Source organism: Dipodomys spectabilis, unplaced genomic scaffold, assembly GCF_019054845.1.
Source record: "Dipodomys spectabilis isolate Male_0828 unplaced genomic scaffold, ASM1905484v1 ptg000095l, whole genome shotgun sequence".
Classification (NCBI taxonomy): domain Eukaryota; kingdom Metazoa; phylum Chordata; class Mammalia; order Rodentia; family Heteromyidae; genus Dipodomys; species Dipodomys spectabilis.
In genome coordinates, this window is record NW_024870772.1 from 39,553,306 (window position 1) to 39,568,167 (window position 14,862).

Consider the following 14,862-nt stretch of genomic DNA (forward strand, 5'->3'; position numbering starts at 1 on the left):
TGTGTAGAGTTTAGAAATAGACTAGTTATTCTAATCTTATTGTGTTGATTTCCTTTAAGGGAATTTGATTTCTAAACCCAGGAATATAGAGGATAGGCTTGAAAGATTATGTGAGCATTGTAGAAAACATCAATTCTGCTGCCATCTTGATGATGACCAGCAAGGCACAGAGAAAGATCCAGCCAAGGCAAATATTTTGAGGAAAGAAACCCTGTTAAGCGACTTGGTTCAACTCTTTAAAGAATGATTCCTGCTCACATAGAGTAGGAAATTGATGTCCTCCTCTGGGGCTTTTTATACTCCTTTCTTCTTTCACTTGTGAAAGACCATAGAGGTCTATGGTGAAGTGCTTAGGCACATAGCTGCTAGTTCTCAGAAGGACTTAGGATATCTCTGGCTGCCTTTCAGCACAATATGGAGTCCAGGGTATAGGCATTTATCCACCTTCTCTCTTGGGTATATTACAAGTATTTATTTACTCATGTTTGGAACATAATACCGAGTCCTATATTCCATGCACAGGTGTTTTTGTAGCTGTAAGGAAAATATTAAACCATCTGCAGGACCAGTTAAAGCATGCTTTCAGAAATGAAATCCTACAACAGCTTAATCTCCTTTATAAACAACACATAACTGCCAGGAATCAATGTACATTAATTCCATTCACTTTTTTTAAAAACTGAGTTAACACTGGGATTCTCTCCAGCAGTTTTTTTTTTGATAGTTTCTTATGCATTACCCAGTGGAAGTAATATATTTTATTTAATGTTTCTTCTCTCAGTAAAAATTAAATATTTACATGATCTACCTATATCTGGCTTCTTAACCAGTGAATCAGGATTATAACTGTAATTCTAATTTCTCAAGAGGCTGAGAGCTGAGGATTGTGGTTTAAATTCAGTCAGGGCAGGAACGTCCATGAAACTCTTATCTTCAATTAAAAAACCAGAAGTGGAAATGTGGCTCAAGTGGTAAAGTGCTAGCCTTGAGTAAAAAAGCTCAGGGAGCACACCCAAGCCCCAAGTTTAAACTCCAGAACAGGCACACACACACATACAATTGTTTGACCTTTCAATTTGGTCTATACCACGGGGTTGTTTGTCCTTAGAATTGCATAACTATGCCAAAATGCCTTTGCAAAATACTTATTCCTAATGTTGAAAAGAAAAATTGGTATTTATTGCCTCTTCTACTGGGTTTCAGGAAGAACTCAAGTTTTCCTGTTCTCTGATTCTGTTTTTTTCAGTGAGCTTATTTGATCTCCACTATTGCCCTATAAAGTGAGTGTTATTGCTCCCAAGCCGGCTCAAAGGAACTAGGTTAACTCGCCACAGGTCTAACCAGATGGCCTAAAGTGTTCCTCAGCTGTACTAAACTTTAGACAGTCGTTTTTCTGATGCTAGACCCCTAATCTTTCTTCTCCTTAAGAAAAGGTTAGTGTTTTGCAATATAAATCTTTTTAAAAGCTTCTTGGCCAGTTTTACAACCCAATAAGGCCCTTTCAAGGACCTGGAAGCCATTTCTTCTAAGTGTAATCATGAAGGAGGATGAAGCCTCTGATTCCCAGTCCCTGTGGGAGAATATCAGCCTCCTTTGGTGGCTTTATTTATTCATTTTGAAAGAAAAAATTAGAATGAAAACCATGTGGTTAAAGATTCCTTTGGAATATAAATGTGTGTGTGTGTGTGTGTGTGTGTGTGTGTGTGTGTGTAAATGAAGGACAGAGTAAGGGACTGGAAAGTTAGGAATACATACATATGTATAAATGTATAGATAGATAGATAGATAGATGGATGTTTTGTAAATTAAAACCATTTGGAAACTGAAAAGTAAATTCTAACTGCTTCCAGATTGGGCTACTCATATTCATTTCACAGTGTGAATTCTGGACATCAAAATTGTGAATTCTGTGGCCACATACCAAGGTTACAAATAAATGACAATTGATCCTCATACAACACTGTTTATCTGAAAGCTTTATTATGTATTTTGAATGGATCAAATGAAGAATACACCTTAGGCACAGTGACCTTTGTCTTTATGTTATTTGAAAAAGATATGTCTTTCTCTATATATTCTATAAATATACATTCAGTGTATATGTGCATATAAATATACATATATTTATGTGTGTTTATTTAAGCAATGAGACAGAAGAGAATGAAACACCTATTGGCTTAAACTAATCTGAATGAAATTTATTTTCACAATAATGAAAATTTTCTTGATGTTAATAAGAACTCACTTGAAAAAAAATGCCATAAAGAAAGGATAGGTATAGAACCAAGAAAACTAAAATGAGGAAAGTGGAAAGAACCTAGGAGTTTATCATAACATTGTGATAGTTTCATGTGTCCTGAAGCTTAATTTTCTCCTGGGTTTGAAATATTTGATGTTTCCAACTATGTTTATCACAGCATTATTCACCATAACTAAGTTATGGAACCAACCCAGATGCCCCTCAGTAGATGAATAAGAATATGTGGTACACACACACACACACACACACACACACACACACACACACACACACACACACACACACTGGAATTCTATGCTTCCATTAGAAAGAATGACATCACTGCATTTGTAAGAAAATGAAAAGATTTGGAAAAATTATATTAAGTGAAGTAAGCTAGACCTGAAGAATCATAGGTCCCATGGTTTCCCTTATTTGCAATAAATAGTATATATCTAGGATAATGTCATCAGATGATCAGAAAAGCTCAATAGCTATGTCCATACGACCATATAAGATGAGGCTCAGCGAAATGAACTCCAAGAACTGGACACAAGAGGTTTTTCTTTGTTTTATTGTTTCTACTGTACTATGTGATTACTTGTTTCTTTTGTATGTTCTTCCCCCTATGGTGTATCCCCTGTTGTCACTGTATTTGATTTCGGTACCCTGGTATTGCATATATGTTTATCTGAATTAGGGAAGAGAAGGGGAACAACAGAATGATGAGACAAAGGACAAGGGGGATCCAATGCAACAGTGATATTCACAAAACAATATGTTAGAAATAATCTATATAACTTGGAGGGGGACTAAGGGTGGAGGGAAAGTGGGAGAAAAATGAAGGAAGGGGTAACAAGTTTGACAAGAAATGTACTTATTATCTTACTTATGTAACTATACCCATCTGTATATCACTTTGACAATAAAAAATAATGTAAAAAATTTAGTGTTTCACTTTTATATTTTTCTCTGATGTTCACAAAGCATTTACTTTTGAGTCAAGCAGTTAAATAATCTTTATGTTAAATGATACATTTTGTTTTCATGTATTTCACAATGCATTTCTGGTAAACATAGCACAGACAGAAGGCTCCAATAAATTTCTTGTGTTACTATTGACTTTAATCTTAAAAAAAAACAAACCAAAAGCTCAATAAAAGGGGGAACGGTAAACTAATCAGAAAAATAAACAAGAACGAAGTAATAAGCAGAAGTAGGAAAGGATTAGACTAGGCTACATTAAGTCATTTCCACAGGTTGTCCTCTTCCTAAGCGATTTCTAAATATAACTTGAGATAACAAATAAATATGTAAACAAACATAGCAGTGACACGTATTAGACACTATGTTGAAAATGAAATATTTAACTTGGGGTTTGGGGTTATAGGGGGAAATGGGAGACAGTGAAGGAAGGCGTGTCACTGTCCAAAAAGAAGTGTACTCATTACCTGACTTAAGCAACTGTAATCCCTCTGTACATCACCTATAACAATAACAATTTATAAGTATAAAAATTTATAACTATGAATGTTTTTATGGAAAGGTTTAAAATATTGCAGAAAACAGAACCCTTTTTGCTTTTAGAATAATAATAGTATTAATGATATTCTAATGAACATCTTAAAGCAAAAGGTTTCACTAAATGTCTACAAAAGAACACTAGGAGTTGACTACTACATCATTCTAGATACTTAATTCTGTGATGTCTCTGAATCTTTTATTGCAATAATTTCTTGTCCATAGATATGCACAGGAATACCATCTGGATGTGGCCCATTTTTTTTCTCCTAGCATCACCATTTGGAATATACTATTTTTATTGTTTTAAATTCAGTTTCAGCAGTTGTAACATTTTTCCTTTCCCCTCTCATTAACTGACAAGTTAAACACAATTTTTGATATGTATTTCTTTTATATTTTTATGACACTTATGAGTATATCCTTTACAAATTATTCAGCACTACATTTGGCTATGTTGTTAAAATATCTTTTGCTTCTCTCCTAAAGGTGTTGATATGTATTTGACAACTTATTCTTATAATATACTTTTAGGAGATGAATAATTGTAACAACTTGGTGGTAACTTGTGTAATGTAAAAATACTCATAATAGATTATATGACTCTTTAAAGCTTTCCACACATGTTAAATACTTATGATAAAACTGATATTGAAAATTGCTTCATACCTTAAAGATATAGTGGAAAGTCAGATTCAACTCTCTTTTGTTTTTCTGTTTATCTTTCTATTAGAGAGTACCATTCTTATGGTCCATTTTTTAAAATTGTAGCACATTTTCTTCAACGTTAGGCTGTATTGAACCTTGTCATTAATTACATAGCTTCTCATCAAATACTTCTTAACACATTTTTGTAATTGAATAAATAGTTCTTGTTTACTTGATGATTTTTTTGGCAATATTGAGGTTTTGAGCTTGGGGCTTTGCATTTGCTAAGCAAGGTCTTTACTAGCCATGTCTCTAGCCCTTTTAGCTTTGGTTATTTTAAGAAATAGAATCCTGCATATTGCCAGTCACTTTGGGCCACAATCATCCTATTCATTTTTCCATTAGTTAGGGGGAATGAACATGTAACACCCTGCCTAGCTTGTGGCTGGTTGAGACAAGATCTCATGAACTCTTTACCTGAGCTGGCCTCCATCCGCAATCCTTCAGATCTCTACCTCCTGGATTACAAGCGTGAACTAGCACATCCAATATGATTTTGTTTTTGAGTATATTTATATGAATGTAAAAAGCAGGAAATGATACTTCAAGATATGGTAAAGCTATTTGTTAGATTGTTCTAGGACTGGTTTTTTTTTACTTATACAAATTTAAGCCCTCTGTACATCACTTTTACAATAAAATAAAAAACGTTTTTACAGTAACCCTAATATCTAACTACAAATCATCACAAAAGTTGAAATAGGAAAACAAGTAGACCTTCTTCAAGCTATCTAACACATAGCTTCAGAGAGATGAATCTCCACATGCCAAATCTACTGACTTGGACAGAAACAGTCTCATGCCGATGGAAATAACAAATTCCATCAACATTGTACTACTTTCTGTGAGAATTCATTTTTATGCATAACAATTTTTATAGGAGAATCTAGGGCTTCTTCAATCCAAGAAGCTGGAGAGAGAGGGAGTGGGGAAGGATGAGAGGGAGGGGACAAGGGGGAGAGGGAGAGGAAAAGGAAAAGAAAGAGAGACATGGAGAAGGGAGGGGGGGGAAGGAGAGGGGAAGAGACTGAGAGAAAGAGGGAAGAATGATGTAGTTTGAGGCTGAAGTTCTGCAACCCAGAAGAGTGAAGCAGCTGTGCAAGTGTCTGCTCAAAGGCTGGAGAATCTGGAGTTGGATATCCCAGGCTACAGAAGCAAAAAATGCACCTGCTCAAGAAGAGTAGCTAGTGTGTACTTACCTAGCTTGCCCCTCCTACTTTTTCTTCCATCCAGGCCTCTAGCCTATTGAATGCAGCTACTCACGCTCAGGGCAAGTTTTCCCCTTCAATTTCATTAAGCCACATGCCAGTTATGTCTGGAAATACCCCCACACCCAGGTCAGGAGTGAGCATTTCCAATTTCCTAGTCATCGCTGAATCCAAACTAACAACCCAGATTAACCATTGCGGTGTGACCTCAGTTGGAAGCAGAGATAAGCATGTATGTTGAATGAATGTATTTACCTAGAATTTGTTTCCTTTAATTTAGGTTTATTCTATAAAATTTGGGTTTATGGATGTATTTTATCTTTTAATACATCAGCCTAAAATTTAGTAAGGTTTCTCTTTAAAATAAACTGGGACTAGGATTGGAATGTACACAGTTCCCTCCCCTACTGTTACCTGTGGTGTAAAGTTGCTACTGGGAACTCATTTTGGTCTTGTAAGAATCAAGCATTTTGTGAAAGCCAAACATCTTTATAATGTTTGGTTCATGTATTTTTCTCTCCAGTCCCAGATCTTGAACTCAGGTCCTAGATGCTGTCTGTGAGTTTTATTTGCCCTAGGCTAGTGCTCTACCACTTGACTCACAGTTCTACTTTCAGATTTTTTAGTAGCTAATTGGAGACACGAGTCTAATGGACCTACCTGTTTGGGCTGGCTTTGAATGTGATTGTCAGATCTCAGCCTTGTAGCTAGGATTAGAAGTGTGAGTCACCAGTGCCTGACTAGTTCATGTATTTTATGCTTGAGAATAACCTTTATTTTCTTTGTGCATTATGAAATTATGAGTGTTTATCAGTATTTAATTTTATTAATAATGAAGGAAAATGCATTAGGAGCATATTTAACATTACTTGACCACTATGGCAAGTTCACTGGTTCCTTAGTGAATAAAGGCTAAAGGAGAATAGCAGTTAAATATCAAATAAAGTATGGGGTTAGCTGAAGAAAAGTTACATGGCTGTCTTCAAGTATAATACACTAACCTTTTTGTTAGGTTTAACAAAATGTACAATTGGAAATCTCTACTCCTGCCCCAAGGGAAATAAATGGAAAATACTATATATTACAGCACTCCCAAAGACTGAATATTTTAGTGCATTGAAGAAGAGTTTTGGCATGTATATTGTTGATTTAGCATGGAGGAATGTTTTTTTGGTTCTGGCATAACTTGCTTTCATTATTCATTTGCATTTCTCTATATAAGTCTATCGAAACTCAAAGAGAAAGTTGAAAAAAAAAAAAGTATTCAACACAGCAAACCAGCTCAGATTTCTCCATTTATTGAGATTAGTTTTCAGATCTGTAGGATCAGAAATTAACAAAATCTAAAGAGCTTAGCTAGTTCAAAATACATTAAATTCATGTCAGTAAATATGCCCTTTAAAGTAGTCTTCTGGCAAAGCTATTGATAATAGGATATTCTCTGTTTTTTTTCCTTATGTGCTATAGATATTAGCAGTAAAATCAGGTCATTAGTAGATGCATTTATATCCTAAACTTAGCCTGATCAAAGAATAAAGAGACAGAGAAGAAGCAGGGAATAATAGAAACATTTATTCTTTGGCATGGCAACATAGCGAGTTAAACTTTAACGGTTGTTGTGTGGAAGAGGGTTTTATGTGTTGCATTCCCTTCGTGTGTTTATATCAGTGCGAGCATTTGCACTTGTACGAATCACAGACTTCACTTCCCAGAAGCAAAATATTTCATTAGCTCGGCTGTTTTACTGGGGCCTGGGAGATTAAGTTTGTGTATTTTGAACTACTCAGTTTAAATATGTAAACACTGAATCCCGTATTACCAAGAATTTAATCTCCTGACAGCCTTGACTATGGCATAAAATTTTGATTATAAAATAAGCAAAAAAAGAGCAGCCACTAAAGAGTCAAAATTATATTTATAAAATCTCAGTATGAAAAAATTCACATTTTTTTCCTACAAAGCTTTCATTCAGATTCTTTCCTTTTGCTTCTCTCCTTCCCTTCTTCCTTCCCCTCTTCTCCTTCTGTCCACTCCTCTCTTCCTCTCCTGCCCCTCTTCCTCTTTTCCTTTCCCTCCTTTCCTCTCTTCCCCTCTTTCTCTCCTCTCCCCTCCCTTTTCCCCTCCCTTTCCCTCCCCTCCCCTCCCTTTCCCTCCCCTCCCTTCCCTCCCCCCCTTCAAGTCTTTTCTCCCATTTTCTCCCCTCTCCTCTCTCTTCCTTTCTTTTCTGCTAGGAATTGAATCCAGGGCCTGCCACATGGAAGGCAAGTACTATATATTGAGCTACATTTCCAGCTAGCTTCATCCAGGGAATTCTATATCAACAGATGTGCTCATTAATGTTCCAAAGTCCTAATTCAAGGGATTGATCAATGAACTAGACATAATCCTGCTATGCGTGTTTGGTGGTATTTTGATTAATGGTAGACACTTTCTTAGCTGACATAAGATGTTGTTTGAAATCCCACCACTTGGATCTCAATATTTAAGTAAATTATAATTTTCTATTTAATAATATGACATATACTGCCCAAATTGATTATCATGAACATTGTGAAAAATAGTGAAGATGTCAGTTTAAAGAAAAAAGTGTATGCACAAAACTTTATGATGTTTTAAATAAATACATTTGCATATTTAATGTCTTGGAGAACATATATAAATACAGTTTTTGTTGTTTTCTAACAGCTTGAAGGAACTTATTTCGTTAAAAAATGGGTAATAATTAGATTACTTCTCTAATCAAAATTATGCAATTAAAAACTCTAAAATTGCAGATCCAAATTCTGTAAATTTATAACTTATATTAATAAAATGTTATTTCATTTCAATGATCAATTCCTACTCTCCTTCCCTCCCTCCCTCCCTCCCTCCATTCTTTCTTTCCTTTCTCTCTTTCTCTCTCTTTCCTCTCTCTCTCTCTCTCTCTCTCTCTCTCTCTCTCTCTCTCTTTTTCCCCTTTCTATGTGCCAGTACTGGGTATTGAACTCGGGGCCAGAGCATTCTCCCTTAGCTTTTGTGGTTAAGACCATGTTTTACCACTTTAACCACAGCTCCACTTCAGGCCCTTCACCCTTTTTTGGTGACTAATTGGAAATAAGATTCTCCTGCCAGGGATGGCTTTGAACTGCAATCCTCAGATCTCAGCCTCATAAGCAGTTAGGATTACAAGAACAAACTATTGGCACCTGGCATTATTAAATCTTTTTGAACTGCATTTATTTTTTAAATTTTTTTATTGTGAAAACACTGTACAGAGGGGTTACAGTTACATGAGCAAGGTAATGAGTACATTTCTTATCCAGCACTTAACAATGAAAATTCAACAAGATACTTTGTGCTTTGCTATTTGAACAGTATCAGTCCTATATTTCTTAGTATCAACTTAAGGTCTCATTTGATTAATATATACAATTGCTTCAGTATTTTGCAGTAACTGTAGGCTTTCCTAGATCATTTCAGTGTGTTTGTGTGTACTTGCCTGGGCAAACTCCATCAGCATTTTTGGTGTCAACACTTACGGACATCATTAACTAAAATATGCACTGAGTAATCAATAATTCTGGCTCTTTGATTGGAAAGCTATGGAAATTTTCCTTAGTCTTGTGAAACGTTCCATTTAACACCATGACTAATCCTTAATCAAGTCTTCTCATTTGACTTTGATGGATAACCAGAGAGAAGAAAGACACGCCATGTGAAAACAATGGAAGTTCTTTTCGTAAAACCATCATTCAAGTCTATGCAAAGTGGTGATACAAGTTATTTTGTGCTCAGAAGCATAACTTCCCAAATACTGAGGAGAATATTCATAGCTGTTCTACAGAATCCTCTCTTCATGTAGGAAAGTGTTTAGGAAAACTTAGGTTTTCTAAACCCAGATGGACCATTGCATACTACATTCACTCTCATGTCCCCAGAACATTGCCTGGTGCAAAAGGTGTCTTGCTGATTGGAAAAATATGGTTTGTATAATTTTATATGTAAAAAATAAAAAAATATATACCCTATAATTATTGGTATCATCATTATTATTTGGAAAAGAGGAGTTGAGGGTAACCGTTAGCCTGAAGCTCTGAGCCTTTTCTGAGTTGGGCTGTGAGGAGGAATTTCAATGTAGACCACAGCATTTAGGAGAGAAAAGTTCTGGAGATCCCAAAGTTTGTTGCAGAAGGACCTTATTTCAATAGCTTTTAAGTTCATATTTTTAATGTGCAGAGAAGTATTATCCTTTGCCATCTGCATTACTTTTTCCATACAGCATTACCAATGACAGAACTTGATGCCCCAAATTCAAGCCCCAGTACCCCCTCCCGCCCCCCGCTGCCACACACACAATGTTCTTGGTTAAGAGAGAAATGTTTGCCAAGTCAGCTTTTGTGGCTGACTATAAAAGTAAGAAATTTAAACTTTAGCATGCTTCAAAGGTCTAAGGTAAGTATATGAGTAAATGTATAATTTTAAACCCTACAATATGTTCTTGAAGCTAATTATAATATGATAGCAAATATCATTTCCATTATTCTGAGATGTGGGTCTTGAATGAAACTATGACAGGTATCAGCTTTGAGCAGAATGTAGGGTAACAAACTTCTTTGTGACACCTTCTAGACATATTGGCATAGCATTTTTAATACTTGCATGAACGAGGTAGTATGAATGTATGTGTGAATGTTTATTGTTTCAAAATAAATCTGTTTACATCTAGAGCTCATAACTACTTGGTGTGGTGTCAGTGAAATTGTTTAGGCTTGACATTATATTTAAACTCGAAGTGTGGTGGCTTCTCAAGATCGCAAGAAGAACTTCAGGGATACACATGTCTACTGCTCCCTAAAGTTCTTAAATTAATCAACAGCACAAGACATGTGTTAGGAGCCAACTTTTACCCACCTCCAAATGACTGAGTTCAGACTGAGTTTTGGTTAACAGCTTTGTGCTTCAGAATGACATAGAAAAGTTGAGTTTGCTTATGTGTTTCCTGTTATATCAACAGCTTTGGTTCAAGATGCTCTACACACACACACACACACACACACACACACACACACACACACCATACACCTATATACAAATACATAAATTGCATATATATTCATATATTACAATGCATATATGTATATATGCATATATATGTGTATGTGTATAATAGCAATTTTTGCTATTTATATTTAATCAATCATGATTTATGATTTACTGTAGTACTCCTAGTTGTTTGCAAAGTCTCACCAAAAATGACAAAAATATAAATACATCTGTATTTTTATAATTCATAAAGCATATACTTTTTATAACTCTATAAAAAGGAAAATTTTTTTTTTTGCTGAGAAAAGATGTTTTCATTAATGGTGTGCATGTTAACATGAAATTTGACATACTCATTATCTTAATGTGAGATAATTAATCCCCTCATTAGAAGCCTGTATCTCAGCCAAGGTCCTTTCTGAGCTCTAAGAGGGCCATTTTCTTTCTTGATCTCTTCCTTGCTTCTCTGCATCTTTAGTATTCTATGATTGTGAGTTATATTGATTGGAAGAGAAACAGACCTCTGACCAAACAAGGATTATGTCTGCATTGGGATAATCTATAAAATTGTTAAGTGCAGTAAAATAAATAAGGGATTTATGTTCTGCTTTTTGTGCCAGCAAATCTACACTGAATTAACAAAAAGTAGCTCAAGTCTTCTGTCATAAATTTTGTTGTACTAACAGCCTCATGCTCCCAACATGTGTTTCCGTTTTGCTGCTGAGGGGATGTATGACGTTTCTTGGAAAGGCAAGCCAGAACAAGCAGGGTTAATAAGAGGAACACGTGGCACAGGGGCTTCAGAGCTATCTGTTATTCCTGCCCAGTGAAGAGCAGCTCTAGTTGCTGTTAATTGGGCTCCTCAAGTCAGATCTTCACAGGCATATTAAGTGTGGATCTAAAGAACTACCAGAGTCTTAGCTAGTACCTTGTAATGCATTGCTAAAATATCAGCTATTCTTTTCCAAACTTTTTTGTAGTCATTTTTATGATGATGATATATGTTGGAAATCAGTAAGGAAAAATAATAATAATCTGAATTCTTGGTCTTTGGGGTATAGTTGTAAATGTCTTGGTGTTTCTTTGTATCATAACTTTTTAAAATTAGAAAACTGTTCAGGACAAAATAAAATAATGCTTGGAAAACATTTGAATTCTTGGATATAGGAGACAGGAATGAGAAAAGCAGAGGCTTGCTTGGTGTATAAAAATCCATTATAACATTACACAAAAAAACCCTCAAACTCTTTGATGTAAGATATCAGGAATCCTACTAAAAGTTATTCTATTTTCTATTGAGATAGATAGGACAGATGTTGGCTCTGAGCTGCACACCTGAAGCTATTCTGTGTGTGATTATAATTGTACTGTTTTTATCTGAACTCTTAGACAATACTTTCCAGATCTGGTCTTATTCATATAGGTTTTTTTTTTTTGTCGGTCATGGGTCCTGAACTCTGGGCCTGGGTGCTGTCCCTCAGCTCTTCAGCTCAAGGCTAACACTCTACTACTTGAGCCACAGCACCACTTCCAGCTTTTTCTGCTTATGTGGTGCTGAGGAATCGAACACAGGGCCTCATGCATGCAAGGCAAGCACTCTACCACTGAGCCACCTTTCCATCTCCTCATTTAGGTTTTAAATGTATTATGTGTAGTGTATACCCAGAGCTGTGAGGACAGTTTTGGAGAATAAGAAAGAACTATGGTGTAAATTTGTCTTGAAGGAACGTGTCATAATTTTATTGTATCAATGAATTAAAGAGTGTTTAGTTACCAAATACACACAATTTTAGAATACAGAATTCAGTTAGGTTTCTATTATGACATTCCTTTGATTTAAATCTATGGATGGACCATGTGACCACTAGGTAAAATTTCAAATAGTTGGAACCATCTCAGTAGTTTAGTTTCAAGTATTTTATTTTATTATTTTAATTAAATTTGATGACATACATCATAATCTTTTCCTGAATTAAAAATCTTTCCCTATATGGAAGCACATTATATGTGTAGATTCTCAGAGGTAGAAATACATTTAGAGATGATTTGATCTAATGTTTTAATGAGATAGTGGTGGAAACAGAGTCCAGAAAATTCCACAAAGAAGATTTGGATTGTATTATGAGATAGTATCAGATTTTGACATTATCTTCTGTTCTCTGATGTCTGCAGGACTATTTTTTTCTGTAGTAAATGACTTCAGACTATGATGCAGTTATAATTTTCCTTTTGTTACTTGTGAGTTTTATTATTGTAGTTTTCTTTTTATTTATTTATTTATTATATTCTTCATTTGTACAGAGGGGTTACAATTACATGGGCAAGATAATGAGTACATTTCTTATCAAGCATTGTAGCCTCCTCCTTTGTTTCCCCTTCCCATCCCTTCCCATCCTCCCCCCGACCCCCCTGTAGTTTTCTTTACTATAAGCCTGATAGTAGTAACTTTCCAGTACTGTCTCTATATCTTGGTTAGACTGGGAGATGAGTTCTTACAATTGCTTTCAAAATAAAGTCAGTTGGTATCATGGGCAAAAGGATATGTTTCTTTATGGATTTGGGGGAGACAGTTATGTGGCTTCCTGTCTTTCTTCTCACACTGTGGTCCACCAACCCCCTTGCTGACTGCAAGTTTTAGACTTCCAATTCGTGGAAGTTCTCATGTCCATGGTCATTTAACTTTACTCCCCTTTTAGTTGCCCAGCTCTTTCTTTTTATTCTTTCTCTTTCTCTTTTTCTTTTTTTTTCCATTGTACTGGGGTTTGGATTCAGTATTTTGTGTTTACTAAGCTGATGCTCTACTGCTAAGCCATGTTTCTAGTCAGTCACTTTCCCATAACTTCTCCTTTGGCCTTGTTAATACTCAAACACAAATGACGTCTTAAATTAAGATATTCATTCTAACTATCTGTGATAGAGCCTAACTGGTTCTTTTTCTTTTTCTCCACAAATTTTCAAAGTCTTCCTCCTTTCAAAAATTTTTTCTCCTATATTTTGTTTTCACTCATAATGGGTTTTAAGAAAAGAAATGAGTAAATGCCCAAAAGTGGGATTGCTGGGTCATAGGGGAGCTCTATGTGAAGTCTTTTGAGGAACCTCCATACTGCTTTCCAAAGTGGTTGAACAAGTTTACATTCCCACCAACAATGAAGTAAGGTTCCCTTCTGTCCACATCCCCTCCAGCATCTGTTGTTGTTAGAGTTCTTGATTTTTGCCATTCTAACTGGAGTGAGGTGGTATCTCAATGTTGTTTTGATTTGCATTTCTTTTATGGCTAGGGATGTTGAGCATTTCTTCGTGTGTCTATTGGCCATCCTTCTTTCTTCTTCAGAGAGGTTTCTCTTTAAGTCTTTAGCCCACTTATTTATTGGGCAGTTGTTTCTTTGAGGATTTGTTGTTGGGTGGTTTAATTTTTTGAGTTCCAAGTATATTTTAGATATGAGACCCTTATCTGTTGTATGGCTAGCAAGCTACCAGCACAACTATGTTTATTGCAGCATTATTTACCATAGCTAAGATATGGAACCAACCCAGATGCCCCTCAGTAGATGAATGGATCAAGAAAATGTGGTATATATACACAATGGAATTCTATGCCTCCATCAGAAAGAATGACATTGCCCCATTTGTTAGGAAATGGAAAAACTTGGAAAAAATTATATTAAGTGAAGTAAGCCAGGCCCAAAGAAACATAGGTCCCATGGTTTCCCTTATTTGCAATATCTAGTATATGTATGAATCAAGTGGAAAAGGTCAGATAATGTGATGTTAGGAAAATGAACCCTTAGATATGTATTTTAATGTTTTTTTCTTTCATGCATTTGTTTCTAAGACATTTATAAGATTATCTCTTTGTTGCTTTGTATGTCCCTCCCCCCACAGTATAATCCCTGCTTTCACTATATTTGATGTCAGTATAACTTGTGGAGGAGATGGGGAAAAACCAGTTGTTTAAGGATACAGGTGGACCTGTTGCAACAATGAGAAGTACAAGTTGTCATGTCGAAAACGAGCTTTACAATGTTGGTGCGGGGGGGGGGGGTGGATTGGGGGGGCTGGAAAGGGATGTGAAGGGTAAACAAAGGAGGAGGCTGCAATGCTTGATGGGCATTATCCTGCCCATGTAATTGTAACACCTCTGTACATACAGTTCACAAAATAAAA